This window comes from Mugil cephalus, chromosome 11, assembly GCF_022458985.1.
Source record: "Mugil cephalus isolate CIBA_MC_2020 chromosome 11, CIBA_Mcephalus_1.1, whole genome shotgun sequence".
NCBI lineage: Eukaryota > Metazoa > Chordata > Actinopteri > Mugiliformes > Mugilidae > Mugil > Mugil cephalus.
The window spans coordinates 26,939,943-26,946,798 of NC_061780.1; positions in this window are offsets into that span (position 1 = coordinate 26,939,943).

A 6,856-nucleotide genomic window follows, 5' to 3' on the forward strand; every position below is an offset into this window, starting at 1 on the left:
TTCATAATTCGCAGATCTCTCAGGAACCAGTTTTTATTGTTGCCATCACAAATTGTTGGAAAAACCCTGCTGATCTGTTTCTGTCTGCGTGTCAGGATCTGTCCCGATAAGGTTTCCCAGTGTAGACTGACTACACTGTTAAAAACACTCGTCTGAAAACCTGTTTATTATGAAAGTATCCCACGATGTTCCAGTTTCATAGCTGGAGACTGGAGATGGAGCTTTAATAAAGCCTGTGTTGCTCACTGTCACTATGGTTACTGCAGCTGAAGTGGAACCAAACAGGACGTCTGGTCCTAGAGGTGAGGTTCTGGTCAGATCAGGTCAAAAAACACAGAGAACCCTTTAAAGGTACGTGTTTCATTAGTAGAACTCTTTAAAAGTGTAACTGTAGCGGATATTTTAGGCTAGCTAGATTAGGCTACTATCAGCTGGGAAGACATGGAGCTATATGAAGAGGTACTACTAGCCAGAAAAGCAACTAGAAGGAGCTACTATTAGCTGGGAGGCTAGGAAAGGCTACTATTAGACTATTAGCATAAAGGCTAGGAGGAGCTACTGTTAGCTGAGAGGCTAGTTTCATTACCTAGATGACTATGAGGCTAACACTAACTGGGAGACTAAGAAGAGTTATTATTAGCTGGTAAGCTAGGAAGAGCCCCTATTAGCTGTGAGGCTAGGAAGAGCACTTATTAGCCAAGAAACTGGAAAGCTAGAAAGAGCTACTATTAGCTGAGAGAGGCTAGCTGGGTGGCAAGGATGCTAGGGAGGGCTACTATTAGCTGGGAGGATAGGAACAAGAGCTAGCACTAGCCAGGAGGAGCTGGAGCTAGCTCCGCCCTTTTATTCTGCAGAACTTTAAGCCCTGATATAAACTGAAGTGGTGAGTTCTGTAAAGATGCCGTTAGAGGCTGAACCACCAGCTGAATTTAACTTTTACATTTTCATGAGTGTGCTGGGGGACACGCCCCCTCTGTCTCCCCCGCTCTGTCTCAGTTAATGTCTCAGTTAATGTCTGTCTCGCGTCCAGGATGAACGTGTTGCTCCTTCTCTCTGTCTGGCTGCCTCTCATCATGCCGTCCTGCTGTGGTGAGTGACCTCTGACCTCTGACCTCTCATTTTTATTTGCTTCAGTTTAAAAGCAACGTGTGCTCACATTAATCATTTTAAAGAAAACAAAAACGGATTTAGCAGAAGATAACTTTCATCTGTAGTAGAAAATAGACAAAAACTAAATGCATACAAGACAACCTCACATTCACACTCACCCTAGAGCTAAACAATGAACAACAAACAGCGTAAGTAGAAGTGGTACGTATAAGATAATAACCTGGGTGGTGTCAGCAATCTACCTGTTGTGAGTATATTTAAATTAAGATTACATTTAAAAGAAACAGTTATTGTAAGCATCAACAAACTGCACAAGTACCTAAAAAGAAAAATAAGTGCAAGTAGACCTGTAACACTTCAGTTTACTGATACTACTCCACCTTAAATGAAGTTGGTGTCAACGGCCTTTGAAACACATGCATCAGTGATTAATTCTGCTGAGAAACTGTCAAACGAAATAAAATGTGGTTCAGTGACAGTTCTGGTTCATTTCCTGGTAGGAAACCAGATCAGATCAAATCAGATTAGATGAGACTGTGGGCGGGGCTTAATGTGGTGATGGAGTCATGATTCACATCTGTAAGTTTATTAAGTCAGTCAACAAAAAATATGATTCTGATTCTGACTGAGTTACAACAGAATAGCTAGGAAGAGCTACTCTTAGCTTAGAGGCTAGTAAGCGCTACTATTAGCTTGGTGGCTAGGAAGAGCTACTATTAGCTTAGAGGCTATGAAGAGCTTCTATTATCTTAGAGGTTAGTAAGAGCTACTATTATCTTAGAGGCTAATACGGGCTCTTATTAGCATGTAGGCAAGGAAAAGCCACTATTAACTGGGAGGCTAGGAAGAGCTACTATTAGCTTAGAGGCTAGGAAGAGATACTATTAACTGGAAGGCTAAGGTGGGCTACTATTAGATGGGAGGCTAGGAAGAGCTACTAAGGATCTGCTGCTAACCTCTTGGTGCCAGAATGTCTAGAGAAGTCCAGACCTCGACAGGTCTGAAAGTTAGGAGGTCATAAAGTTATGGCCCATTTAAACTTCCACAGTTTAGCAGTAAAAACTAATTCCCATAAGTCCCTTTATTCTCGCGGCCTGAACAGACCTGCAGCCCAGACCAGGTCAGGAGAAACCACTGGACTAACTTTAGTAGCTACATATGAGCTGCAAAAAAACTCACACAAGATTAAGATCAGAGACCCCTCCGACATTATTATAAATCACCAAAGTCCCAGATTAAACTAGCGTGGTGTTTTCGGATCATGAGGAGATTCAGGTGCAAACCACTGTGACCAGATTCCTCCCTGATGGAATTACCTTTTGAGATGATGAAACCTTATCTACGGGGTGAGGTCTGAAGGGAAACACAGCTGCTCTGCTTTCACGCTAATAAAAATAATACAAAAAGAAAGGAACGTGAACAAGAGTCTTCATGTTCATTAATCCAGACACTGAGTTGTGCTGGACCACGTCCAACATCTCAACCACATAAATGTTCACAGGCGATGAAAAGCAAAATGAAAATTAAACAGTAATAAAACGCATTGTTCATCTCCATAAACCTAAGTTATTACAACACCTGTATTTATGATAAAGATAACGACCAAAGATAAAGACTCACCGCTAGCATGACAAATAAATAACAAGAAATGTAGCAAGAAAGAAGAAAGAAAACATGGGGGCTACTATTAGCTAGGAGGCTAGAAAAAACTACTATTAGCTAGGAGGTTAGAAAGAGCTACTATTAGCTGGGAGGCTAGAAAAAACTACTATTAGCTGGGAGGCTAGAAAAAACTACTATTAGCTAGGAGGTTATAAAGAGCTACTATTAGCTAGGAGGCTAGGAAGGGCTACTATTAGCTAGGAGGTTAGAAAGAGCAGGATCATCCCTATGTGACCGGGGAACATAGGACCCTTTATTTAAAGAAAAGGGTTAGGATTAGAGTTAGGGACCCGGGGAACGTAGGTACGCTCCCAAAAGAGCTACTATTAGCTAGGAAGAGCTACTGTTAGCTGGAAGTCTAGGAAGAGTTACTGTTAGCTAGGAAACTAAAAAGAGCTACTAATAGTTAGGAGGAGCTACTATTAGCTGGGAAGCTAGGAAGCTAGAAAGCTAGGAAGAGCTAATATTAGCAGGGAGGCTAGTAGGAGCTAGTAGTAGCCGTTTCCAATCAGTTGTACTGGAAGTTGATCCATAAATCAGAGCTGTAGGTTTAGTTCCCAGGGATCTGAGCTGCTGACTTTGTTGGGACGTCAGGTCTGAACACGTCTGGAGACGGAGGAGGAGGGTTTGAGTCGTCGTTGTTCTTTTAACAGAGACGAGAAGCTCTGAGCCAAACTCCTGTCAACTCTGAAAACGAAACAAACCTCTAAACGGTGCATGAAGCTACAGCAGCCTGAGGGAAATATTTCACCTGGTTTAACTTCATTTCAACTATGAAAGGTCACTTTCCACTTGATCTCTTGTTCTTTAACCCGGTTTATGTCATTTTAGAATATATTATATAAAGAATTGTATTTAATGAATGGAATTAATTAGTTTAAAAAGTTGTTATGCTTTGCAAGAACAATTAAAGTGACTGTAAACCTAATGTCAACTTTATTAATAAACACTTTATTAACAACCACAACCAAAACACAGTGCGTACGTAGGTAAGAATAAGAGCACGAGTCAAACAATTAAAAACAATAAAACAATAAAAGCAATAAAAACTATAAAACAACAAAAACGAACACTAAAGGAAGTAAAGTCTCATACTGGGTTGAAAGCCAACGAATAAAAAAACGTTTTAACAGTTCTTCCTAACAGCATAAAAACTACATTAGTATAGAACTTTTTTTGTCTAAACTTCAATGTTATTTTCCATTCAGGCCTTTTTATAAAATCCTCCATTAGTATAAAGACGCAAACCTCCTCCTCCTTATAGGAATATATCCCACATATATGATGCGTTTTCTATCATGTTTCTCTAAATATTTTCTCTAAAGCTTCGTAGAGTGAAACCTGAGGTGGAGATTAGTTTTGACGTCGGCTATAAAACGAGAACACAGGAAGGAGACGAGTCCCTCGGGTCCAAACCTGAACCAATGTTTCACCTTTATGACGTCTTTTTAGGCACGTTCTCGTATCCACGCTGCACATTTCTAATAATAAATCAGTTTTTAACCCGCGTTTGTCCAAATATTCGACAGATGGGAAACAAACTACAAACTCATAAAACACCAAGAAGTTAGAATTAAAAAGTTAGCATGGAAATCATTTGAATAAATAAATAATACTAAATATTACAGTAATAGCAAAATATGTTAATATTTCCAAAGTGTGGTAGCAATAAACATATAGACGTAAACATTAGCATAGCTTAGCAAAAAGCAAACAAATTAGCATGTTATTGTTGTTGTTTTTTCTCCACAGTAACGTTAGTATCCTATGAAAAAGAAACGAGTTATTCCTAGCCTCCCAGCTAATAGTAGCACTTCCTAGCCTCCCAGCTAATAGTAGCCCTTCCTAGCCTCCTAGCTAAGTAGCCCTTACTAGCCCCCTAGCTAAGTGTTGCTCTTCCTAGCCCCCTGGCTAATAGTTGCTCTTCCTAGCTAACAGTAGCTCCTCTTAGCCTCCCAACTAATCATAGCTCTTCCTAGCGTCTCGGCTAATAGTTGCTTTTCCTAGCCTCCTAGCTAATAGTTGCTCTTCCTAGCCTCCTAGCTAATAGTTGCTCTTCCTAGCCTCCCAGCTAATAGTAGCACTTCCTAGCCTCCTAGCTAATAGTAGCACTTCCTAGCCTCCCAGCTAATAGTTGCTTTTCCTAGCCTCCTAGCTAATAGTTGCTCTTCCTAGCCTCCTAGCTAATAGTTGCTCTTCCTAGCCTCCCAGCTAATAGTAGCACTTCCTAGCCTCCTAGCTAATAGTAGCACTTCCTAGCCTCCCAGCTAATAGTTGCTCTTCCTAGCCTCCCAGCTAATAGTAGCACTTCCTAGCCTCCTAGCTAATAGTAGCACTTCCTAGCCTCCCAGCTAATAGTAGCTCTTCTTAACCTCCCAGCTAGTAGTAGCTCTCCCTAGCATCTCAGCTAATAGTTGCTCTTCTTAGTCCCCTAGCTAATAGTAGCCCTTCCTAGCCACCTAGCTAATAGTTGCTCTTCCTAGCCTCCTAGCTAAGTAGCCCTTCCTAGCCTCTTAGCTAATAGTTGCTCTTCCTAGTCTCCTAGCTAATAGTAGCTCTTTCTAGTCTCCTAGCTAATAGTAGCCCTTCCTAACCTCCTAGCTAATAGTTGCTCTTCCTAGCCTCCTAGCTAATAGTTGCTCTTCCTAGTCTCCTAGCTAAAAGTAGCCCTTCCTAGCCTCCTAGCTAAAAGTAGCCCTTCCTAGCCTCCTAGCTAATAGTAGCCCTTCCTATCCTCCTAGCTAATAGTTGCTCCTATGTTTTCTCTCCACGACGACGTTAGGACCCCAGGAAGAGGAAACTGAGACGTACACTGCGCTTTACGACTTCACCCAATCGACGACGGCGGAGTATGACTACGACTACAACGCCACCTTCGACTATTACTACGGTAATGGAACACAGAGTAGTTTCCTGTGACTGTGATGACGACTGGCAGAGCTAACCAAGTCTGTCCTTTGTGTCTTTAGTAACGGCGAAGAATGGAGGCAATGACAACGTAAGACATCTTTCTTAACTATTATTGTTATTATTATTATTATTATTAATATTATTTGCCCAGAGATTTAGACCCTTTTAAGGATGATATTAGATTATATATGATTATATTCACATGGAAATAGCCTCTGAGCTAAAGTAGCTCTTCTTAGCCACCCAGCTAATATTAAAGATAACAGTAGCTCTTTTTAGCCTCTCTGCTAACAGTGTGGTGCATTCAGGTGCTGGTTGCTGAAAAAAATTGCTCTCCGGCGTCAGAACTTGATCAGCTGATTCTACTCCTCCTGGGACTTCCTCTCCTCCTCACCTGTCACTGAAGAGGGGGCGGGGCTAAGCTTCACCTGCCAACGGGTGAGAGCCAACAAAGAAGACACTCGCCTGAGACATGGATTTAAAGAACGCAAGACACAGAATTGAAATAAAGTTTGTTTTGATATGAAATGAAAGCTTGAAGGTAAATGTCTTCCTGTTAACGCCTGGAAATATGTTAAAATCCAAAAACAAGCAGCAAATCTGTAAAATCAGATTTAGACACATGTCCCCCAACTATAGACAGAACTGAAAGTGGAGATTATACATTATATATATATATTTGTCTCCATCAGACTCAAAGGATCCTCACAGAAACATTTCACATTTTTTATTAAAAGTTTTATTTTAAAAAAATATGTATTTAAAAGAAACAGATGAAAATACATACGTATAAATATAGGAACATTATTATTATTATTATTATTGTTATTATTAATTGTTACTGTGTATAAAACCAGAGCAGCGGCGCCCTCTGGCGTTCATGAGTAAATCAGTATAAAACAGGAGGTAAATAAATAAAATCTGCACGTGTCCATATAAAGTGATTTCATATAAATAAATGAAGTGAAGGACTTGAGGCTCATGTGCGCAGCGCTGCCACCTGCTGGCTCCAACAGAGAGAACACTGGATGGAGGAACGGATGGAGGCAAAGTCAAAGGAGGCGAGAGAACAGGAGGAGGAGGAGGAGGTGCAGGAAGAGGAGGAGTTTCCCGTTGCGACCTGCTTCAATCCCTTAAAGACAAATACACATCTAGTCAGTTAATAAATCAATAA